This window comes from Cupressus sempervirens, chromosome 9 (genome assembly GCF_028749045.1).
Source record: "Cupressus sempervirens isolate cs-2001-9-10 chromosome 9, ASM2874904v1, whole genome shotgun sequence".
Classification (NCBI taxonomy): Eukaryota; Viridiplantae; Streptophyta; class Pinopsida; order Cupressales; family Cupressaceae; genus Cupressus; species Cupressus sempervirens.
In genome coordinates, this window is record NC_143126.1 from 335,505,766 (window position 1) to 335,533,401 (window position 27,636).

Consider the following 27,636-nt stretch of genomic DNA (forward strand, 5'->3'; position numbering starts at 1 on the left):
AATTATCTGATGTTGTTCATTCAAGTAGATAAATTCCAAGTGAAAGATGTGAATGTATATATTGTGCCTCTTATTGACGAGTTTTTGGGGTTATGGAATGGTTTCACTATGTATGATATCTCTAGACCAATTGGAAAAAAGCATTTCAATTCCATACAATTTTTGTGTGGACAATTCATGATGCCCAAGGGTTGACACATTTATGTGGTATTTTATACTGAAATCTAGTTGTGTGTGATAATACTAATTCCAAAAATGAACATATTTAATCCAATTGTATTGTTATCTTGTAGGTCTTTAAACAAAGAGAAAATTCACATGTCTAATGTGTGGTCCAAAGATGAAATCTCATCATTCCAAAAGTTTAAGAAAGAAAGTGTTTGATGAGAATAGGAACTTACTCCATAGAAATCATAAGTATCAAAGTGTCAAAAAATGTCTTTTCAATGGGAAAGAAGAGACTACATGAAACCCATGAAGAATGGTGCCTCACCTATGGCAGTTGGAATATAATAGAATTTGATGTAGTATCACTCCACCTAATGGTATATGTTTGGAAATTATATATTTTGATTGTGTTTTGTTTGCTAATTATGTAATTGATGACCATGAAGGTCATCAAGGCATCATTGACCACCATCCAAAGGGACTAAAATTTTATCCTAGAGAATTTAGAAAGCTTCCCTACTATGAGTAGCTACAAATTGTGCATTTGTTTGATACTATGCCTATTGGAAAGAATGTAACAAAGACACTATGGAAAATATTGGATGGAAGGTGTGATAAAGAAAAACTTGGAAAAATTTGTAGTGACATTCATGATTCCAATCATTCAATGAAAAATATCATTGAATCAAATAGAAATGGAGATTAGATTAATGCAAGTGCCCTTCCTTGGTTATTAATGGAGAAACAAAGTAATGCCATAAAAGAAGTCATATGAAAAATTTGATTTCCTACTAGATTATCTATGAATATAAGAAATCTCATATCAAAGAAAAGTGAATTTGGGCTTGGGCTGAAAATGCATGATTGGCATACCTTCATCAAGGTAAGTCATGGTTTTTTGTATTTATAATATATTTGTGAAACTGCATTCAATTTTCATTGTATTACATTAGAAAAGAATGAAATGATGAGTTGACAATTGTTCTAATATGTGTTAGCCCTATCACTCCCAAAAAACTTTGACACTAATATCAAACAAGTGATATATGATCTTAGAAAATACATGAGGTAAGCAATGATACTTGTTCAAGATATCAAACAAGTAATATATTGTAAAGTCTTTTATTTATATTCTTTTTTGTCTCGAATCCCTTGTAGGTGGCTTTCATCTAAAGAAACTCATAAAGAAGATATTAAATATTAGAAGAAAATAATTTGTCTACTAATGTGTAAAATGAAAAAGTGTTTACCTTCAAAAAAAATTAATGTACAAGAACACTACCTCATACACCAAGTTGAGGAGATTGAATTTTGTAGACCCATACAGCCTGAGTCAATGTGGATGGTTGAGAGACACTTGAAATTTTTGAAAGGTTTATTTTGACAAAAAGCATGTTCCAAGGGTTCTATGGTTGAGGGATAAATGGTATGCCATATGATGGTCTACATTACTCAATATCTTCCTAATCTTGCAACAAAGACCCATATAGATTACATTTGGGATCTCAAATCCATTAAAAAATTTGAAGGGGAGTACTTGGTGGGGAATGATAGATTTAGGAAAGTGAAAGGTAATAAATTATGAAATGTTATTGTAGTTAATTAATTCTTAATCTTCAAAATAAATCTGTTATAAGTCATCTATTTACTTTTGTACAGTTTCTAAGGAGTGGGATGCAATACATTTGTTTATTGTAAACATGATGTCAACATTTTGGTCATAGATTAAAAATGGAATCCATGTCTTAATTGGTTATAAAATATAATTTTAATGAAGATCTAAATGTTACACAAAAGGAAATATATTTAGAATATGGTTTAAGAAATCTCTGGGTACTTATAAGTTTGTTAATCAATCATATGTTTTTGAACTCGTGATGCAAAAATTTATACATGTTTGCCATTATTGTAGGTGAAACATGAAAAGGCTATGTTATGCAATGTTTATAAATTTCAAATTAAATATTTTGATGACATGAAGAGAACTTGTGATTTTGGGATAAGTGTAGTCTTTCAGGTGATCAATATTTCATCTAGAAATGGCTTGCATCCTCAAGAATCTCAAAATTGATACTATGGCATTTTGGTTGATATACTTGACCATGACTTTAATTCCTTCAATTAGTTCTCTTCATCATCAAATGATATAGACTATGACTCAATCAAAATGATCTTGATATAACTTTTATTGAGCATCAGAATAGATTTCCAATTATTAATACAAGGTTGTTTGAACCAGTTGGGGATGAGCCCTATGTTCTTCCAAGCCAATGTGAGTAGTTATTTTACTCAGAGATTCCACATAAAATGGGTTGGTAATTTTCTGTTAGACATGATCCAATAGGAAGTCCAATAAAGTATAAGGTGATGGAAGAAGAATATACTGAGGAAGAGGAAGAAGTAGATCATGATCAAGAGTTAGTCAATGATGATCCTAATGAAAATGATGTTGCTATTGATCATGATGATGATGCTTCTATTAATGATGATGATGATGATGATGATGAAAATGATGACCATGATAGTGTTGATGATGATGATGATCCTAATGATCAATGACAGGGGGTTTGATTATAAATGACAAGAATGAAATGTACACTTATGTGATCAATGCCTATACTATTCAATATTCAGTTCTTGATAGATCAATGATTAATTTGGTTAACTTTTCATGTACTTTTTACTATTTATAATTCATATATCATGCTAATATTTGATGTAATTTTGAGTATATGTATCATGAATTTTTTAGCTAACATAATACAATTGATTTACATATGTAAAAACTCGAAGCCCTTTCACGAGCATCCCACACAATCTCATGGATTATCAAGTATAATTTTGTACACCCCATAGAGATTAATGTATTTTACCATTTGTAAAATATCTCTCCCATTGCCACCTATCTCTCTTATTTCATGAAGTGTAGGTACTAGTGAATAGGTATTTGTCAGATTTATCTTCCTTGAGTGAGAAAAATGTAGCAATGGAAGAAGAAAGTGAGACATTTAGTATGTCTAAATCAAGGAGATCAACTCGAAGTCAAAATATCATAAAGAAATTAATAAGCACATAAATTTTTTCCTTTCTTAAGGGGGTCATGTTCTTATGATGATGAGAGTAAAGGCTACTTTGATGTTCCCTTTAGGTACAAACATCTACAAAAACAATGGGTCCCTAATGAACTTACTCCAATAAACACTTATTCTTGTGATAGATATAGGATATATCACATCACACCATCCTCATTACATGGTTTGGGCCTTTTTTAACATGGATTACATAAAGGTCTATTACAAGAAGGTTGTTGAATTAATGGAGTATGTTAGACCTTGTTATTATTATAGTAGTTGGATGCAGATTGTTAGATATAAAAAAAATGTATGTGTAGTTATGCACTCATGGAAAATTATATACAACAAAAAGTTAGTGAACAAAGGAAAATAGTAGCTCTGTATACATTGATGGAAGGCCAAAAGCATCGGGGAATATTGCAATTTCTATAAATAGTACATGACCTGTGTCAACTAAGAAGTGACCCACTTGCATATCAATATGTGGAGGCAAATAGCTGCTTATTGATTATAATTTGAATCACATAGATACAAACAAAGCCACTATCATGGGTGAGGTAATATGTACTATGCACATTTAAAATCAACTCCAATCAATGAATCCAACACACCATTAAATTTTAATATTTATTTTGCTAACTCAGAATAATAAACATGGTTTAACATGTATCAATGGTTTTTTTAAATACAAGGCTATAGTATGGATCAACAGCCATAGGATACACATAGTAGCAATGGTTCTTACAGGACTTATTCTTCCTGACAAGTAAAACTCATTGTTTTTGTATAAATTAGATACAAGAAATATGTTAATTCATATTTTTTATTATGTTTTATTCTTCACTACTATTTTGGATTAATTTTTAAAATAGCACTAATAATATTGTTCTCATAAATGAGTGTTGATTAGGAAAAGGGAAAGGAAAAAGTAGTAAACAAGGAGCCACATGATGAGCAAGATGAATTCATGATTTATTTGGCATCAATCATTGATCATGTGGTTGTAAAGAAAAAGGTGCTTTTTTATTTAGCCAGAAGGTTGAAGAAATTGGCATCAACTCAACCTCAAACTCTTGAAATACAACAGAGGCAAGATGAGTTGATGCACCTAGTTGAGACATTTACAATAAGTATTAATGTAGTTTTTAATTATAACAAAAGTTAAATAATGGTTTTTATAGTGTACTCTTTTATTTATGTCATTAAACAGAATTTATATGTTATTTTTATAGAGGATGTTGAATATTTTCAAGGGCGATGAACCAGAGGATGATACTTTAAGTGATTTAAGTACATCGCATGTTCTATCCTACACTTGTGTTTTGCTCAAACAATATTTATTTTAATAGCTCTAACAATCTTGTTTTATTGTGCTCTAAAAATATCATTGTTCATCTCTTACCATTTATCCTATGTTCACTACCTCACCTTCTACAAGGAACAAAACCAAAGAAGTAATGCCGACTACAAATTTGGCAACACATAGTATGGCCAAAAATGCGATGGCAACACCTATTTGTAAGTAGATTCCTCTTTTTCTCTCTCATTTATTATGTGTTTATTCCACTTGAACTACTATTTCTTGGGGGGAATTTTGTAATATTGGGGTCATTTTATGCATAAGATGATGAGGAAATTCCTGGGTGTACCCGTGTTAGATGTATGAGAACACTACAAAATTGTGATCAATTTCTCATGAGCAATGAAGATGGTCTTCCCTTGAGAGTAGTGCAGCTTTCGAGTGCTTTAAAGATTGATCCTAATTTCCTTTCTTTTACTATACAATCTTATACTCATAATCAAATTTATTAACCTCCTATGTAGTCCCTTGTAATAACTACTAATCTCATTATCATTTTGCAACGAATAATCTATTTTATGAAAAATGTAATGATGAATGTTTGCATATATTTGGGTTGACCATATGCACAAGGTATTATATTTTGATTCCATTGCTAGATCATGTTTCCTTTGATCAATTTCTTCAAGTAAATTAAAAGGTAGCCTCATGTAACACTCCACCAAGGGATCCAAAAGAATTAACCTAAATTTTTACTATGTTTGCCAAACAATTTTTTATTTTTTTAAACAAGAAAGATAAACCATTCATATCAAACACATAGTAGCAGAAGTAATAACATACAATCAACTATAAGCATACATAATAGGTTACATTCCTTAAGGATCCAAAGATGTTGAGTCACATTTAATCTAAGTAGTACTAAGTCTAACAACTACCACATCCACATGAAAGAATAATTTAAGAAGTCCAATATCCATAATATACATTCATTTTCAAATGCCTATTCAGAATGCTCAATCATCCACTATACATGTCACAGTGTATGAAAGGCTTAAAAGAATAGACATATGTAGAAATAAAGATACATCATCCTCATTGAATCTATGATACAAGTGCAATAAAATAAATGAAACTATTAACATACATGATACATCCATCCATCAATAATGATATAACAACCATCGTAAAAGATATCCATCCAACATAAAACACAACTAATCTAAGTGCGTGGTTCCTCCCAACTATCAATAGCATCATTAGACCATCATGAGCCCTAGCCATCCCCACGCATAACATCCCAAGTCACCAAAGAGATCATCGGTATTATCATAGTAGGAATGTCACTCCTAAACATACTACATCATATGTAGAAAAAAATCTAACATGCTACAACGTATGCATAAGAAATCTAATCATGTAAAATAAAGCATAAGATAAGATAATAACATCATCTCTCATATGCTAATCATCAATATGAGGATACATGTCCATCATCATAATCCAAGAACAAAATGAAGATAAGTGCCAACAAAGAATGCTTCAGCCACAGTGTCTCAGATGGATCCAAAATGGTAAGAGTGAAAAAGCACTACCACCTGACTGTGTGGGACCTAAATGGCCCACTCCTACCATGCTGAGGAGATAGTCACAAGTCCCAAATAGGATATCCAAACACATAACACAAATACTTTCTAAGTCCAAGAATCCTAAAAGTATACTAACTCAAGGTTCCAACATAAAAGGGTTGACACCTATACCCAGAGGCACACAAGACACGTAGGAAACCTACTATGTAAGTGGGAAACTGTCATCGCACAGATCATGGTAGAGTTACCCTAGTAGTCTCTCAATAGACCCTGACCCCCTAATGATCCCTATGCAGCCACTAGTATCCTCCTATATTGATGAGGCATACTAGGGAATGCAAAGTTGCAACCAAGCGTTCTCTCTACTCCCATCCTAGTCTATACTAGCACTCGAGGCATGGGCGAGAACATACAATTATCTTATTAGGTTCATTTTAATCCCCATTTAGTGTAAATATTTTCACTTATTAAATAACTTACAATGAGTTACCTTGGTAGCCACTTAGGGCCCCGGCCCCCATTGCAAGCCACTTCTCGACACTACAAGTAGATAACCTACCCCAGGCTCAAGAAATCACAAATCACAAAATCACCTCAGTCCTATACAAGTGACTGGAAAGCATCATAAAGATAATCAAAATAATCACATCAGCTCTCCATGAGCAACTAAAAAGTATCAAATGATAATCATGATCACAACAATTCTCTATCGACAACTGAAGGCATCAATGATAATCACAATATCCATCGGTCCTCATCGAGCAACCGTAAAGTATCCCAAGATAAACCACAATATTCATATCAATGATAAATCACAATATCCATTAGTTTTCAATGAGCAACCAAGAAGCATCTCAAAATAAATAATATTGATCAAAGACTCCAACGTGGTCAATTCCAAAACATGTCACAACATGACATCATCAAGAATAAATCAACACTTCAGTCTCATCAAGGCAACTGGAAAGTAATCCAAGTATAACTGATCGATGAATCAAAAATGGTTGAGTCAAGTGTCTCATGTACATACATCTCAGCTTCACATAGGAAGACTGATGCGCATCAATGAACAGTGAATACAAACATCTCATAAAGCACACCATCACATTACCATGGTTGGGTTTAGAAAGATCGAGATCAAATAACATCAACATGACATCACATTCACATAACCCCCGAGCCTCTGGTAACAACCTAAGACTGGTCAAAGCTAGGATAAACCCCAAAACACAAACATCATAGAGGAACAAGATACAAACACATATTTTAGTGAGGTTTCAGATTTTGTTTCAAGTATATTTCAAGAGTATAAGATTCTTCATTAAATCTACTAGTCAACCCATTTATCTCTTCAAATTAAACATAGAATTATCCCTCCATTATTTTAAAACAATTTTCTAAAATAATCATAAGATACTTATTTACTTATTTAAATCATTGAACTAGTTCCCATTTACTTTTAGATAAAATCATTCGCATTATTTTACTAAAATCAAAGTTACTAACAATTCCAAGAAGCATATCCCATTATTTGAATTATTAGGATAATACTTATCAACTTCAAATAATTAGTTTACAATTTCCTTAAAACACTTCAAGGACAATCATTTATTTAAAATAATCTTCGTTGATTTTAGGTAAAATCAATCTCATTAATAATTCAAATATTTAATTCCACTAAACACTTACTAATATCTCTTTTAATTTTCCCTCATTTAAAAATCTATTTACTTAAATTGAGTAATAATTAATTACACTTCTTCTACTATTAACTAATCTTAATTAAATTAAATTTAATTAGATTAGTTAATAAATCATATAAAACTAATGCATAATAATAAGATTCTATTTTAAATCAAACCCAAACCCGAATCAATTTCCAAATCTTGATTCTACTAAGGGAAGATTGCAATAATATTTTAATTCCCATAACTAGATGAAACAATATGCATGCCCGAATTCCAAATTACAAAATTGAAGATTCATTCATAGAGAACTATTCAGACACACATAACAGACACAATGAAGAAAGGAAAAGAAAGAGCGTAATAAAATATGCAAAATAATCATGAGTGCCTACCTAGACATTGATGCTAATTCGCTACACCACAAAAAATTGTAGAGAAGCTCCTCCTCTTAGAACCTTCTCCTTTTTTAAAATTCCTTCCTTCTCCAACATTCACAATTCCTCCAAGAACCGAACCCCCTCGAGTGACTAGGAGTACTTGTAGAAGCATATGAGGATGTCCATACACACTAGGAGAGCCTCTATATAAAGGCCTCTAAGATGCATCTAGAATGTGTCTAGAAAGAATTAGGAGACAAGCATGAAAATTAAGCACATAACTTCCATGATAAGAAGATAAAGATGATGAGGTGTTTAGAATGTTGTAGACACCATGTGCTTAATTAGTACACTAACCCCTATGTTGTAGACAACACGTGCATAATTACAGTGCAAACCCTTGTGTTGTCAACATGACAACTCACAAGAGTTTGCATACTCCTATGTGAATAAATAATGCATATTAATTTATTTAATATTCACTTGACTATTTTTAAATTAATTTATTAATTTTAAATCTCATGCACTCACTTTATTAAATCCACTTTTTTTATCTTAATATATTTGAATCACATGCACACATCACGTGATATAGAATCTTTTAATAATTTTAATATCTTTTCCCCTCTTAAATTTATTTTTTAAACTTTAATTGATAAAATATTTATTAACTTAAATAATAATATTATTCATCACTTATTAAAAATGACCTTTATAAATAATTATTGTCACGTTCCAAATTTAAACTTATAACTTTTATCTTCAAATTTAATTCTTTTTATTTAATTAATTTCTCAATTAATTAAACAAAATTAAAATATTAAAATTTCATAATAATTTTCCATTAAATTAAATCATTAATTAAATCTTTTAATTAGACTTAATTAATAGAAAATACACCAAAGACTCATAAAATAAAATACGAAAACCCATCATAGCAAAACACATACAAAATCAAACCAAAAGGGTTAATATCATGAATTACATCATCCAACATATTCAGAGGGTACTCAACTCAGATACTTGTCCAAATTTTCAATTAGAACAAATGGCTTAAAGGGTTGGGATTTGGACTTGAGAATTTATCTCCCCTCTCTTACCATTGAGATAATGCGATAGGGTATGCTCATCTTGGCAATTCAGGGAAATCGATACCTGATACCTGCAACCTACATAAAATCCACGCATGTACATACACAATATATACTAAGCTAAATAAGCAATGGCAGGAAATGGTGCATCGTTTAGATCTCGACTAGTAAGTGACTATGATTCCCTTCCTTAACCACATAAAAAATGCCATACAAAAAGAAAACAAACATGCACACCATACACATGCAAGTATGGGGTAAGTATCCATAATAAAATACATATGATAATAAATCATCTAACTATTCATCATCAATATCTGAAAATACTAAATAATCATCATGCAAACATGAAATATAAAGTACCAAGTAATCTCATCATATATCAACTGAATCTAAAACAAAATCTGATAATCTCAAAATAATGTCACTAATAATCATCAACATAAAACTATCCTAAAAGAGTTTGGACACAATAGAAAAGTGTAAGCTAGGGCAGGCACTACACCTCAATTCATTTATGAATCTAACAGTTTTTTTCTTTTCTTAAAAGATGTCATGGTTACACTTTTTGGACCAAACAACTTTCAAAGACTTAGGCTTCTTGAGAAATCAAGCCAAGCTTTGAAGAATATTAGGTATGACTACATGACCCAAACAAAAAACAACCCTTGTTATGAGTGGCCCTTCTATACTCATATCATTGAGTGGGAGAATCTTAAAAAGGATGCCACTGAGAGAAAAACAAGAGATGGTGGAGAAATGGTACCACCTAAGGAAAGAAGGTATGTCATAATATTAAGAATGAAATTATGTAATAATTATGTTCTTCATGAGCATGTTGAGGTTCAAGCTGGTAGGGAAGATGGTGTGGTTGGACAAGGTAAAGAGTGCTACAATGTTCTTTAAAATCTTTAAAGTCTCAATTTTTTTAAATTTAACCCTTTTATTTCTTATTGTAGAGGACCCACCTTTGCCAAAGATAGTGAGATCACATCCATGAGTGAGAAGAAATATTTATTACAACATGGATATGCCTCTACAACAATATACGGAAGGAGAAAAAAATTAAAAAATAAAAAAGAAATGATTCATGTGAAGTTATGTAGCTTATTTGATAGTGACTGATGTTTATATCTAAATGTTTTATTTATGTTCTATTGAATGTTTATGTGAATGTTCTAATGAATCTTATGTTTTAATGTTAATGTGAATGTTCTAATGAAACTTATGTGTTAATGAATGTAATGATGAATGTTTGCATATATTTGGGTTGACCATATGCACAAGGTATTATATTTTGATTCCATTGCTAGATCATGTTTCCTTTGATCAATTTCTTCAAGTAAATTAAAAGGTAACCTCAATTCATTTATGAATCTAATAGTTCTTTTCTTTTCTTAAAAGATGTCATGGCAACACTTTTTGGACCAAACATCTTTCAAAGACTTAGGCTCATTGAGAAGTCAGGCCAAGCTTTGAAGAATATTAGGTACAACTACATGACCCAAATGAAAAACAACCCTTGTTATGAGTGGCCCTTCTATATTTATATCATTGAGTGGGAGAATCTTAAAAAGGATGCCACCAAGAAAAAATGTAGGCCATGGAGTTTTAAGAAACAACTTCTAAAAAGGACAAGAAATTAGCCTACAGACAAGGCTATATAGTCATGGTTAAACGACTCTAAGCAATGAGTGTGCAAGGTTCTTCTACTGGATCTATCAATGTGGTAAATAATTCAAGTGATTTTTATTTCAAATTGAATACTTTAACAATTGTTGCATTTGATATTAAGTTCCAAAAATATAAGCCGCTATTTTTTTTAAGGAAACAATGCTTATATATTTGTTTAAAACTTTAAAGTGAATATGTTTATATGTATTAAATGAATGATTAACATTACTTAGTATTTTTCTTGTATTTATATGTATATATTGTTGATGAATGCACTAATTATTTACATTGGATTGGAGCCTGCCAATCCTGAGACACCACCCCAGCACCATGGAGGTGTCGATTCAAATGTGGATTGTAGTGCCAAAGGTATATACTTTTTATTTAATTTTTTATTTCTAAATTATTAATACAAGTAAACATTTTAAATTGAATTTGGTTTAGTAATAAAAAATTAACTATATGTGTTAAGATTAAAAAAATATCTTGTACTACAATTATAGGGGATGTAGAGGTTGTTCTTCATGAGCATGTTGAGGTTCAAGCTGGCAGGGAAGATGGTGTGGTTGGACAAGGTAAAGAGTGCTACAATGTTCTTTAAAATCTTTAAAGTCTCAATTTTTTTAAATTTAACCCTTTTATTTGTTATTGCAGAGGACCCACCTTTGCAAAGGATAGTGAGATCACGTCCACAAGTGAGAAGAAATATTGATGACGACATGGATATGCCTCTACAACAATATACAAAAGGAGAAAAAAATTTTAAATATATAAAAGAAATGATTCATGTGAAGTTATGTAGCTTATTGGATAATGACTGATGTTTATATTTAGATGTTTTATTTGTGTTCTATTGAATGTTTATGTGAATGTTCTAATGAATCTTATGTTTTAATGTTAATGTGAATGTTCTAATAAAACTTATGTGTTAATGAATGTTATCATGTGTTATTTCATGAATGTTGCATTTTATTAATAGAATGACTGAATTTTAGATGTTAACAGGGAATTTAGACGTTGGAGGGGTGGGTGGGAAAATGAGCTTCCACCTTTATGTGGTTGCCTATGATTAGTAGAGAATACTAAACTATTCTTGAAACCAAGTGAAGCTCAACATTAAACTATGATTGCATGACAACTAACTATGTGAATCTCTTGGTTTCAAGCAATTCAGGAGGCCATAGTTCAATATGCAATCTCAATTCATATGCATACGACATAAAGTGGAGCTAAAAAACCCAACAAGTTTAAAATTTTGTTAGAGGTCTTTAATTAGGTATTTTAAGTTATAGGCCATCATGAACATTGTAACTTTGACTCTTATAGGCGAGGGTAATGTCCTCAACATGCAAAAAAATCAAGACTTTCTATGTGTTGGCTTGTTGAGGACATTCTCTCGTCCATAGTAGCTGGAGTTCTAATGTTCATGATGATCTATAATTTTAAAATCTTAATAGACCTATTAAATAAATGTAAACATGGTAGGTTTTTTCAGCTTTTCTTATTGTCCATGCATATAGATGCAACTACACATGCATTCTCCATTCAGAGTGGCATTCACAAATTTATCAAATTAATGATATGATTTCATTCACATCTACAATTTTGTATTAGCAAGTTTAGTTAATTGCTAGGCTATTGTTGCAAACTATACATATACTTAAACTTAGTTTTGGGCTCTAAAATTTTTAGAAAGTGAATGAATTCTTTTTTTTATTTGCATACACATTGTCACATTACATAGCCTATTCATAATATCATTTTACATATATTTTCAATGTCAACCAAATGCATAAATTCAAATTAGCAATTAGTCAACAAAGGAAAAAGAATACCTAGTATGAGAACTCTATAGATTATGAGATCAAATACATAAGAAATCTTAGTATTGAACATCAATAACCTAATGAGAATGTTAATGCGTCTGATAAAAACTTATATCTAGATATGGGTTTAATGTCTATGGTAAAAGTGTCTAAGATCAAATATTTGAGTTCAATGTTTGAGATCAAATGTTTGGCTATGAGTATAGAATTGTATGTCACATAGGATGTTTGTTGGAGGAAGTGGTGTATGTCTTCATGCTAGGTGTTGCACAAGATACTATTCATCCATTGATAAGGATAAATAATGAAAATAATATATTTTATATATCATTGTGGCTTAACAATATTGAAATGCAAGTTGGGGGCAATAGAATTTTCATATATACTACTCCAAATAGTCATCTATTGAGTGATCATTTACTACATGGTTTCCTTTAAGTGGTTAGTAGGGAAAGTATTTTGGCATTTCTTCTTCATATATTTTACAAACATGTACTTCATATTATTTAGGATGATGACTATGGTAATCACCCATAACATAATGTTGTTGCAATTACAATAGGGCCTTTCTTCATGTTGTAGAATATTTTCTCAGAATTCATGATCCCTCATTAGGTAAGTTGCCTTGTCCCCCATTAATAATTTGATTGACTTATGTTGAAGTACAATCTAACAAGTAGGGTTGGCACCTACAACTCGATAGATGATTCCTCTATGGGGGAGATGGTTTTATCGGTTGAACCCTATAGCTTAGACACTCTATGGCCTTTTGTCTTTGAAATATGGAGACATGGAGACCAATTTAAGGATGACTTGAAAAAAAAATTGGTAAGTGTATAAATTTTCTAGAACTTATGTCAATTTTTTTAGTTTGAAACTTATGTCAACTTTTTAAATTATGGTAGTTTTCTATCATTAGATTTTGTAGCTCCAATGTTTGTTGATGGTGCCAAATGGATTGTGCTTGCCAGATATAATGCAAACAAATTTACTAGGATTACATCAAAATATGAAGTGAGGAATGTAGTATTTGGTACTTTTCTAATCTATAAAGATGATGAAATCTATAGATAGAATTTAAGAGTTCATTATGCTGAAATATGAGTTAATTTAGCTGAGAGATTATAAGGTTATTTCTTTCAAGTGAGGTTTGGAATGTTTGGTAAACTATGCGTAATTATGACTTATGGTATATGCATATTCTAGTCTAAATAACTTAAGGAATATTATTTTTCCTTCCACAAGAATCTCTAATTACATATATAAGGGACTAGAATAATCATTTTAACTCTTATTGACAGCTCATAAGTTTTAAGACCTCCATCTTTGCAAGATATTTATGGAGATTTATATTTAGTTCTGGTCTACCACTAAAAATCAGATTTTTTTGCTCTAGTGCTTGCTAATTGGGATAAATGGATTGTGCTTGCCAAATTGAATGCAAACAAGTTTACTAGGATTGTATAAAAATATGAAGTGAGCTATGTAGTATTTGGTACTTTTCTAATCTACATAGATGATGAATTCGATATATAGAATTTAGATTGAGGTTATCAATTTTTTGAAATTGTGGATGAGTTAACTTTTTTATAATTTAATAGAATTGGGTATGTAGATTTTATTATCACATTCTCATTACAACTTTTTATGCTAAGAAAAATTATAATTCACAAGAAATAATGATTTTGGATATTTATTTTTATGGTTTCAAATGTACAAACCATTTATCCCAACATCTTGATTTTGCAATCTAGTTTCTTCATATTTGACTTAATATTTTTAGATTATCTTTGAGAGCGGGTTTAAGTTGTTGATTACATAATTTTTCATATTATATTGTATCTCCATTGGCTTTTCTCAACTCCACTACAAAGAATGAAGGTGGCACCTCAAAAATCTTTGAAAAAGATACCAAGTTATCTTTTATTCCACTCTTATTTCCTTGCATCTTGATAATGTAATCTATTTTAATTTTTCTTCATATTGAAGTTCAAAAGTTTAGTTGCTTCCTCAAGCTTTGTGCATATACTAGAAAATGATTGAACAGATGTAAAGCACTTCTCACTTTTTTCTATGTTTTTCTCTTCAAGTAAGTGTAATAGATTCCAAAATATATACTTGAAAAATAGATATACATAAAATAGTTGAGAAGAATCTTCAATAAGTCAAACTGCTACCCTTGAATATATAGATGAAGATGATGCACCTTTATTTGATGGCCTAATCCCCTGACTGGAGTTAATAAATTTGACACTAATGGATGAACTTCTAAATTTCCATATCTTGAGCCATAAATAATCCTTCCCCTCCACCTCTCTCATTGTCAGTCTTTTCCTTGGACTATATCTTATACATTGCAATACTATTCAAATCAAACTAACTATGTTGTCCTTTCCCTTCTCTATGAGTTCAAAGTAAACCTCCACACACAAGACATCAATAAGCATTTCTCTATCCACTAATTTTTCCAATGCTTGAGGAAACACTATTCTCACCCAATTCAGTAAAAAAGAAATTCCAGTGAAAATCTCATCAATGGACCTCTTTCTTGTCACCATTTCAAGGACAAGCACTCCAAAACTATAAATATTGACCTTCATCATTATTTGTGCCCCCAATCCATATTCTACAATAGCTCATGGAATTTCATTGTTCTTATTAGCAATACATCCATAAATAAATAATAAAGTGGACAAAGTAATGCTACTAAAAAAGAATTTAACACAAGCTTGGACTTGATCATATTTACTTGGAGAAAGATAACCTATTGTTCCCTTTAGCTTAGATGTGATGCTATTGTTTGTAGAGTCAATGGAAATCATTAGATAGGCAATCCCAAAATATGTTGCATGGGTAGTCATGTTCTCATCCATTAAAACATTTGAGGGCTTCAAGTCTCAATGAACAACAATTCATTAATCCATTGAAACTATCGGACCAATCTAATCATAGTTGTGCAATGTTGGGATGCTTGTGTTGACATATCAGTCAAGTTTGTTATTAGTGACAACACTTATTCAAATTTTGTATGGCTACAAAGCTCATTGAATAGTCTAAAGTTTTTTCCATGTAATTTAGTAGTCACCGAGCTCTATAGTTGCCACCAAGTCGTCTAGACTAATTTCGGTGGCCACCGAGAATTCTAGTGGTTACCAAGCGAATTCAATTAGTGTGAAGTGCAATAGTTAAAACTAAGCAAAATTAGGTAGTGTGAAGTCTAGTAGTTCAATCCGAGCACTCCAATAATTATTGAGCTAGTAGTTCATGGAATATGAAGCTAGTGTTAACCAAGCTATATGATGATTAGTGTTTACCAAGTAATTTAGTTTATGACAAGTTACATAGTATCTACGAAGTCACAAGTGTAGACCAAGTTCAAGACTACTTTGAGGTGATTAGTATGGACTAAGCTTCTACTTCTACCGAGTGCATGATAATGTCGAGTAATGATAGTAGGCACTGAGTATCAGAACTTCACCAAGTCAGTCTTCAAAACCTGAGTGTCATCATATGGGCCAACTTTGTAATATTGGTGTTAACTTGTATATTAGCAAACTTTATAATTTTGTAAATTGGATTGGTAAATATGTAATGTATTGTACCATATCCAATGTGTGTATGAATATGTAATTCTTGAATATAAGCAACTAAGAATGTGAATGAGATCAAGCAGTAGATAAAGTATATATTGAAGACCATATCAGAAAAGGAGTAGCAAAGACATATCCATCTATCAAAAAATCAATTGTAAGTTAGAGATCTATTGTTTCATTCTAATAGGTGATTCAGTCTATATCCTTTAACAAGGTAGATTTAACAGTTTTTCTTAAATCTCTTAACGGAGTGCATACTTTATTGTGTGTTTGTAAAAACCTCTAACAAGGTGGACCTAGTAGTTATAATTGCTCCTAATAGGGAAAATCATCAAGAGTGATCATTGTAAGCCTTAATAGGCCAACTTTATGCTGCAGTATTGAAGTTTTGTGGGTATCATCCCCACCCCAATTTTACTTTCTATTTGGAAGGTTTTTGGGTCACCAAATTATTGTGTTCAAGTGTTATGAATGTTTAATTTTTTTAGTTTCTCATGCATGTAATTAGATTAATAAATGATAATTGGTATATTTCTATAAAGTGCTAAATTTGATAAAGTTTTAGAGGTTTTTGATTCACCCCTCTCCTCTCAGTAACCTAGCATAGTCTTGAATATTTTGAACAATTGGTATCAAAGCTTTGTGGTTCTCAAGAGAAAGTTTAACAGCTTGAGCAAAGATCAAGAATATGGAGATATTTAGACTTGATAAGGAAATTGATAATGAAAATTTGGATCTAGAAATGGCCATTGCACAACTCAAGAAAGCTAAGGAGCAACTTTCCCAATCCCTGAAAAGAAGGAAGGAACTTGAAAATCAAATGAATGATCATCAGTACATTGAAGAAAGAATTGAATATTTTTTCCCTTCAAGCAGTTTAGATGAAGCAAATGATGCAATCAAAGAACTCCTAGAGAAGAATGGTTCCCTACAAGAAGAAGTGAGAAAGTTGAAAAGAGAACAAGAAATTTAGTCAGCAAGGCTATTTGAAATCTTGGAACAGAGGAACAAGATGAAAGAAGAAATGGATGGAAGAAGTAATGTAATCCAAAACCAATCCCTTCAGCATGCAGATCTTATGGATCAAATCTCCAATGTAAATGAGGAAATCATGAGCCAAAGATAGACTAATGAAAGATTAAGAAATAATCTAAATTTGGAAAGACAAATCAATAAAAGAATAAGAAATGAGCTGAGGTCTGAAAAGAAAATTAGTGAAAGATTAAAAAATGACCTAAACACTAAAAAGAAAATCAATGAAAGAAAGATGAAATCTCAAGCAGACATGAATCAATTAAATCAAATGAATGAGAAGAATCTCTATAGTCAAAAGGGTAAAGCAGGAATTGGATACAAACAAGAAGATGAATCCTCTAAACAAGGTGCTCAAAGGAATCAAAGACCTGGTTGCAATCATTGTGGTAAGATAGGTCATACATCAAACAAATGTTGGAGTAATGGTAAAGAAAAATTCAATGGTAAATGCTACAATTGTAGTCAGCATGGTCACAAGGCTAATGAATGCAAAGAGAAACCAAAATTTGAGGGCAAGTGTCACAAATGCAAGAAACAAGGTCACAAGGCATCAAATTGTAGAACTAAGTCATTCAATCCAATAGAGCATATTATGAAAGCAATATTCAATTAGGACTACAACACTTGGTGTAGATGTCATTATTGTGGAGAATATGGACACATTGGCATGAATTGTGTTAAACATCACACAAGAAAAAGAGATACCACCATAAGATGTTTTACTTGTACCGAACTTGGTCATCTAGCCAAGAATTACATGAATATAGGTAGAGTTGAAGATGAAAAGAAAGCAAAAGTTTGAAAGTAGATGAGGCAATAATAGATTCATAAATATATCAAAGAAGCTAGTTCAAGTAATGATGGTCATGTCACTCAATAAGTGGGTGACTCCACCATTTTCAACTAGGTTTCCAAAGGATAATTGGAACTGCACTATCAAGATCACATTCAAACAATTCCAAATTAAAAGGTGACAAAGATCCAAATCAGTATTCAAGACACAAAAGGATCATTGAGAAAGAATGATATTAGTTATCATCGAGTTACCTTCTCTACCAAGTAAGGTTGGGTCATAGACTCTACTAAGCAAGGTCGAGAGTAACAAGTCACACATGGTTATCGAGTCACAAAACCTTTATCGAGTAATCAATTGAATAGTGGATGTCAGCCTGTTGAGCATAATGTCAAGCATGATGTCAACCTAGCTACTTTTGTATCAAGCATTAATGGAAAAGTTTTAACAAAAAGCATGAAATCAAATTCATTTTTTATTGTGAAATCTAAGTGTTATTGCAAAGAAGTGAATTCCAGTGTGATCAAGAAACTTTAAGCAAATTTGTAGCAAGGTTTTGAAGGTTTTCATAATTTACCAAGTAATCATGACATCAAAAAATAGCAGTAGAAAAGTGAAGAAAGGGTCTGAGATGTTGGTTCGAGGAATTGAGTGAAAAGCACCAAATTTCAAACTTGTGCCCACAATTGCAGAAACCCTCGACCCAAGTAGATCTCAACTACAAATCCCACCTAAGGTACTCCTTATTAATGATATTTGAACTCATTTCAAGTGTTCTATTTAAGAAATTAGAACCCTAGAAATGGATGATGCCCTAGGAGAATTATGTGTTAATGGACCTGAGCATAAATATTTGGAAGACAAAGGTTTGACCCACATTCCTCACATGCCTCAAGGTTTTCAAGTCAAGTGGATCAGATACATTCTAAGTCAGGTGTATAATGGTTAGATATGGCTTGATAAACTAGTTTTGATTACAAAGAAAATGATTCATCACATCATTGGCCTCCCCATGCTCACTAAAGCCAAAACCACCAAAACCCTAGGTTGGGCTAAGCTACAAAAGAAAACCCTACCCAAGTGGGATAGTAGAGGCATGAGAATCAACAGTGTGATAGATGCAAAACTAAAATTTGGGATACATGTGATAGCTCAAAAGATATATAGTTCAAGCTTCCTAAATAGTGTATCATGTCAAGCTGTGGACCTAGCTTACAAAGTTGTGAAGAACAATTTATCTTATGACTAGGCAAATCTATTGTCGAAGCAATTCAACAAGAATATGAAAAGTATTTAGACTTCCAAGAATAACCCCTACAAATTTTTCTCTCTATTGATTTTTTTTTTCTTCTATGTCTAGAAGTTCTTCCCATCCAATGGCATGGTAGTATGGAGGAAAGATGTGCCTATATTATACCAAATAAATGAATACATTGTAGAAATGGGAGAAAATTTTGTTAGCATTATGGCCAACTATTTTGAAGTATTCAAAGAGAAAATTAATAACATATTTAGAATACCCAAGAAATTGGTAGAAGATTACAAAGATGATGTGTGTTTCATGGTAGACAATGACAGAGTCTACATTCAAGCAGTAAAGCCCAAAATTGTATGGGTAAAACCTCTTCCTTATGAGGTAAATATTGATGAAACAAAGGACATTATTGAAGCCCTAATTAATGAACCTATTGATCCAAAGGCATCACACTTTGGAACATATGATGAGGCAAAGGCAAGGATAGAGTTGGAGATAAAGCTCCCACAAGTATTTAACAAAGGTAAGAGGAGGACAGAAAAACTAAAATCAAGCACAACTCTAATGTTAACTAAGGGCAAAGGAGCAGATATAGATGAAGAGGTAGAGAAGGAATTAGAAAAGGAAGAAGAACCCTTGAAGAAGAAAGGCAAAGTGATCATCACCAAGCCACCAAAGCCATCCACTACGGTCTTCATAGGGAGGTCTAGGAAGAAAGGCAGTGAAATTTACCTTAGCAAACCTCCTCCCACCTTCCAAGAAAAACTGAAACAAATGGAAGAAGGTGTAGGCATTAAAAAATTCAAATCCTTGAAGTATGAAACAAGATTAGAGGTAGAGAAGAAATAGGTTGAAGAACTGGTGTTAACCAAAATGGGAAAATGGAAGTATTTGCCAGATTAGATAGCCTCCCAAATCTCTAATGAATTATTAGAGAGAATAAAGATAAGATGGTACTTTGCAATGCAAATAGAAAAAGATATTTATGTACAAACCCTAAGGCAATTGCTACCTAGCATGAAAAATGCTGAGGTAAAAGAGTCCTTAAATAAAAATGAAGATATGATGACTCTTAGATTTAATACTTGTTTAATTTTGATCAAGGATATAGAGCATGTGGTTAAGAATGCCAAAAGCATGTGGAAGAATGTTTATCATTTGTATAAAAAAAGTAACTTCCCAGTAGATGTTAAGGATGATGATAGTGATGATGAGGAAGAAGAAACTTATACTGAGCCCACACATTTTGACAATGAGGAAGTTGAAGAAGATAAAGAGGAAGAAGCTACTGAGGAAGACAAAGAAGATGATGAGGAGACTGACCCTATGAAGATAGTAGTTGTATTCATTACTTCACTTCCTCACTCTCCAAGCAAACTAGTAGCTACATCAAGCTCGGAGACAACTTCAGCAAGTTTGATTGTGACAACTACAAGTACTTCAAATGTTCAATCACTCTTCTCCCCCACATAGCTTAGCACATCATTAATAGAAGTGTCTACCACTTCATCTACTAAGCTACAACCTCCCTCTTCTTCAACTCCTGAGTTGTAGTCATTAGCAATGAATATAGTGGCTTCTACAATTTTGAGCTCTTCAGTAGTAAGTACTTCAATTTTAGATTCTGCAATTTTGTCTACTTCAATTTTAGAGTCAGAAAGCATTCCTATTAGTATTCCATTGGTTTGTACTATATCAATTTTTGTATCAAGTCCTAGTATCTCTACAATTTTTTCCATCCTAGATTCAAAGGCATTAAGTACAAGGACAATTGAACCTAGGGCTCAATCGAGTACAAGATTTTTGAGTTGAGGTAAAGAGATAGAAGAGGATATAGACCTAGATGAGAAAATAGAAATTCCCAAATGGGAATTTGATAATCTCACTATGGATCAAATGCATATAGCTGGTCAACTCCTCCAAAAGAAGGCAAAGCAGAAGAAATTGAGAGAAGAGAGAGATAGGGAATATAAAATTATTAATGATGCCAAGAACATTTTGTCTGAGGCAATAGGTATTGAGATAGATTCTTCTCAACCTATTTTATTGCAATTAGCTAAGGTAGTCCAAAATTTTAATGAGGAAACTAGTGGCCGAGATAAGTTAATTGAGAAAGTAGAAAAGAAATTTGATAATAAAGTGCTTAAGCACATTGCTTAGCAAATTTCCATTCAACAAGTTGAGCTATCCTCAATTTTGACCAATCTTGAATCATCTTGCACTAATGTAACATCACTTTTTGGGAAGTTATGTGATTTTACTGAGTTCACAAAGGAGATAGATAGAAATCTGACAATGATTGATGAGGATCTAAAAGCCAATGCATAGCGATTGCAACTTGACTTTAGTTCAAGCTTTGCACATCATATGAAGATTAGATTTATGTTGGACATGTAGGCAGAGTTGTTGAGAGAAGAAGCAAGGATCTGGTCTACATTGATAGATATTCAGAATATGATCATTCATATCATGAATACAATGCAAAAATATATTTTTTATTCAAAAACTGCATTGATCTATGACACTAACTTCTCTATTGCAAATCACATGATAGAACTCTGTACAGAAGTGCAAATTGCTCTCCATACATGCAAGATTTTGCAAGAGAATTGGGATAAAACTCTAGCACTTATTCTTAAGATACATTTTGAGTTTTTATCTCATTTTGGTGTCTCCGTGTAAATAAGTTTTGAATAAATCTTTGGCATTATTGTCAAAAAGGGGGAGAGACTATGTATAGTGAGATACTATGTATATTGTATGGGGGAGAATCATGCAAAGGAAGAAAATGTATATAGAAGAGGATAATGTTTGCAGATATGTTGTATTATATACTATATATAATTACAAAGAAAATTTTTGTAAAATCTCAAAACAATATATCCTATCGAGCCAATATCACATGGTGATGTATATAAGTTTTGGCTAATAAGTGTTTTTGTCACTAATGCCAAAGAGGGAGATTTTTGACAGATCAGTCAAGTTTGTTATTAGTGACAACACTTATTCAAATTTTGTATGGCTACCAAGCTCATTGAATAGTCTATAGTATTTTCCATGTAATTTAGTATCATCGAGCTCTACAGTTGCTACCAAGTCATCTGGACTAATTTTAGTGGCCACCGAGCATTCTAATGGTTACCAAGGGAATTTAGTTAGTGTGAAGTGCAACAGTTCAAATTGAGCAAAATTAGGCAGTGTGAAGTGTAGCAATTCAACTTAAGCACTCTAGTGGTTACCAAGCTTTGTAGTTTCTACCAAGCTAGCAATTCATAGAATACAAAGCTAGTGTTAACCGATTTGTATGATGATTAGTGTTTACCGAGTGATTTAGTTTATCACAAGTTACATAGTATCTATTGAGTCACTAGTGTAAACCAAGTTCGAGACTACTTTGAGGTGATTAGTATGGACTGAGCTTCTACTTCTACCGAGTGCATGATGATGCCAAGTAATGATAGTAGGCACTGAGTATCAAAACTTCACCAACTCGGTCTTCAGAAGTCGAGTATTTTCATATGGGCTAACTTTGTAATATTGGTGTTAACTTGTATATTGGTCAACTTTGTAATTTTGTAAATTAGATTGGTATATATGTAATTTATTGTATCATATCCAATGTGTGTGTGAATATGTAATTCATGAATATAAGTAGGTAAGAATGCAAATAAGATCAAGCAGTATATAAAGTATATATTGAGGGCCATATCAGAAAATGAGCAATAGAGACATATCCATCACAAAAGGTGATCAATACAATCAAGGAATCTCTATCAGCAAATTAGTTGTAAGTTAGAGATCTACTGTTTCATTCTAACAGGTGAATCAATCTAAATCCTTTAACAAGGTAGACTTAACAATCTTTCTTAAATCTCTTAACAGAGTGCATACTTTATTGTGTGTTTGTAAAAACCTCTAACAAGGTGAACCTAGCAGTCCTAATTGCTCTTAATAGGGCAGATTATCAGAAGTGATCATTGTAAACCTTAACATGCCAACTTTATGCTACAGTATTGAAGTTTTGTGGGTATTATCCCCACCCCAAGCTTACTTTCTATTTGGAAGCACTAGTACATTTGGGCTCATTTTTTTACCTTTATTGGTCATAATTTTGACCCAATTTTTGACCAAACTTTGACCAAATTTGACCTACACATTGGTCAAAGAATTTTTGGTCAAAATTTTGACCAATACGTTGGTCAAAAACCTTTGAAATTGCCATCACATTTTCTGCCAAGAATTGGTCAAAATTTCAACCAATGCTTGGTAGAAAACTACAGGGCATTGGTCAAATTTTTGATCAATGCTTAGTAAAAAATTGCAAGGCATTGGTCAAAATTTTGACCAATTCTTGGTAGAAAACTACTGGCATTGGTCAAAATTTTGACCAATGCTTGGTAGCAAACTACTGGCATTGGTCAAAATTTTGACCAATGCTTGGTAGAAAACTGTTAGGCATTGGTCAAAATTTTGACCAATGCTTGGTCAAAAAAATTTTGAGGCTGATAGTTGTTGAGGTACACTTCAACAATGGCCCTTCCTATGAAATTGTTGTCTAAAACCTTTCTAATGAGATAATATGTTATGAGCTCTTCATCAGTGGGATGGAACGTGAATCCAGGAGGCAGTTGTGCATCACCCATGTCATAAATGATATGGGTGATGCACAACTACCTCCTGGATTCACATTCCATCCCACTGATGAAGAGCTCATAACACATTATCTCATTAGAAAGGTTTTAGATGGTGATTTCACAGGAAGGGCCATTGTTGAAGTGGACCTCAACAACTGTGAGCCTTAGGGAGGGTTCAATTCCCTCCTTTATTATTCACTATGCATATAATCCCATACACCCATTTGATCTCGAATGATGATATGTACTGAATGTTGAGTGTTTGTGCTGAGTGCTCCAAAACCATCCATTTCATGCCTTCATCTATACACAATGTCTTTCTAGTTTCTTTGTACTCACACAACCATTTCATTTCATATGATCATCTAAAAATTGTGTCACTCTAAGCTCTCAACTGTTTCCTCTTGATTGATTAGACTTGCTAAGTTGGCTTGCCAACTTGCCCCACCAAGTTGACTGTTCAAGTATGCTCACCAAGTTGACTCTTTGAGTTTGATCATCAAGTCACCCCACCAAAGTGCCTCATCAAGGTCAATCTTTAGGTCTGCTCATCAAGCTTGCTCACCAAGTCAGCTCGCCATGTTGCATCTCTAAGTGGCCTTGCTAAGTCGGCTCACTAACTTGCCCCACCAAGTTGCCACTTTAAGCCCACTCACCATGTTAGATCGTCAAGTTAGCTCCCCAATTCAGCTCGCCAAGTTGACAATTGAAGTATGCTCACCAAGTTGACTCTCTAAGTTTACTCACCAATTTTTCCCCCTAGGCCAACTCTCTAGGTTAGCTCACCAAGTCACCCCCACTTGCCCCACCAACTTGCCACTTTAAGTTGACTCGCCATGTTAGCTCACCAAGCCAACTCCCCTAGTTAGCTCACCAAGCTGACAATTCAAGTAAGCTCACCAAGTCGACTCTTTATGTTCACTCACCAAGTCTACCCCCTAAGTCAGCTCACCAAGTCACCCCCACCCAATCACCTCAACAATTCAACTCTTTAACTCAGCTCACCAAGTTAGCTCACCCAGTGGTTTTACCACCTTGCATTGGCAAGTTGGCTCGTTATGTGTGCTTGCCAAGTTGCCCCACTGAGTTGCTTCTCTAAGCTCACTCACCATGTTAGCTCACTTGTTCGGCTCACCAAGTCGACTATTCAAGTATGCTTTCCAGGTGGGCTCACCAAGTCACCCCACCAAGTCATGTCAACAATCAATTGTTCAAGTATGCTCACCCAGTTGACTCTAAGTTTTCTCATCAAGTCACCTCACTGAGTCACCTCAATGAGTTGACTCCTTAAATCTACTCACCAAGTTATCTCTCCAAGTCATCTCACCAAGTCAACTCACCATCTCATCTCACCAAGTGGGGCTCTCTACATAGGCTCACCAATCTACCCCACCAATTCACCTCTTTAAGGCTAGTAACAATGTCAGCTTGCTAGTTCTATTCCCAAAGTCAACTCACCGAGTCAACTGTTCGAGTATGCTCACCAAGCTACCTCACCAAGTTGACTCTTTAAGCTCACTCACCAAGTCTGCTCACCATGTCAGCTCGCCGAGTCAGCTCACCAAGTCACCCCTCCAAGTCGCTTGAAGCAAAGAAAAATTTGGTGTATTGTGCAAGTCTAAATAATGCTATCATTTTATATTTATAAAAATACTTACTTGGAAACATAACAAAGTTTTCTCCCCTAAGATTACTTCCCATTTAAAAAACCAAGGAAAATGCAATAGATATATTTATCAGCAAAGAAATAACATCAACAATAGTAACCATGCCATCTCTTAGCATTCTCAGTATTGCCATTGGCACATTAAGAACTGGGCTACACTTCACAATGCCAAAACCTTGAGTAGAATTCAATGTGGGAAGAAGCAAGTTATGTTTCCTTGGCAAGTGTTAGCTAGAAATCATTTCATATAACATCTTATGAAAGAATTCCTAAAGCTAACCACATTTTAAATGAGATAACAACTGATATATATCATTTCAAACTCAATTTACTCCTATTTGTGCATAACATTAGCAGGTTAGTGTTATGCCAAGAGAATGGAATTTATGTATCCTCTTGACTCTAACAAAGACAAAGGACCATTCTTGTCACTCTTTAGAGGTAAACCATAAATTCTTCAGAGACACTAAGCCAAAATTATTGGGCACACAAAGGTCAAAAAATATGGCAAATGTATAGGACAAATAGAGTCAACTTTTATGAAAATGATAAATATCTCCCAGCAACAATTGAGAAAGGTTCAAAGCACATGCCTCCTTATACAAATTTAATAGCATTTCTAGATGAGATGTTATCATAGTATACAAACACTTAGTTTCTGCTCTCCGAACCTTCCAACTGATATCCTCATCATTGCTATATTCATTAGCACTCTCTCTACATCAATAGAATAGTATTCACATGTTGGTCATAAAATTCATAATTACATGAAAATAAAAGACACCATTGTGCAAAAATTAAATTTTCTCAAGAAAATAATTCTCTTAAGAAATTTTAACATACTCATCCTCCTCTCCATTACTCTCTTCTGTATCTTCTTCCATATTATCAGTGTAGTTTGCATCATAGCTTATGTAGTCTAGAGCAAGTTCCAAAATCGTATCACAATAAACAGCCACATCTCTGGCACAACATAGGACAAAATTCTCCAATACCTAAAAATTGCATCTTTAAGGTGATTATTTATAGATTTTTGAATAATCAGGGTTTTCTATTTGAAGAATGAAATCTGAAGATGCATTTCACAAAACATACATATACTTTCAATATAGATGATATGAACTTTTAAAATGGAACCACTAATGTTAACAAATAGTGTGAGATGAAAATATATAATTTCTCTACAACCAAACTCTTTTAACACCTACAAGCTATATTCTCTTAGCTCCTCATCAGCTTCAGATGCACTTTTACAATAGTTAATAAGCAGGGGAAAATTTTCATTTAGATGCAATCCAAACCTGTACCCAACAACTCGATTGCAAGGGGAAAGGACATATATTAGAATAAGACTATAGCTTATATAGCTAAAGGCCATTGATGATACATTGATGAACACGTGGACTACAAGATTAAAAAATGAAAACTAAATATAGAATCGCATTTTTAAGTAACATAAAATTTCACAAATATTATATTGTTTTTTATATTTTCTATATCAGTTACAATATTCAATTATTTTTCAAAAGGCCTTCATTTTTTCAGCTTCTAAAACCATTTTTCCCATAAGAACCAACCATTAACTACCCAACATGACAATATATTATTAGTAATTAGGAGATATTTTCCAGATGTTTGGTTTAATAGGATCACAATGTACCAGTCATTTGAGTTCTTAGTTTTCAATATTGGAATCAAATTAAAAAATCAAATTACAGTGTCATTCAAACTTACCATATCTGAAGGGATATAGTGGCTGAAAGTGCATATTAGATTCATGGCACTAATATGATGGCTAGAAATTGCATATCAAACCTGTGTTGGATAATATTAGTCTTTATGTTGCAGATCATACTTCATATCATACCTTAAA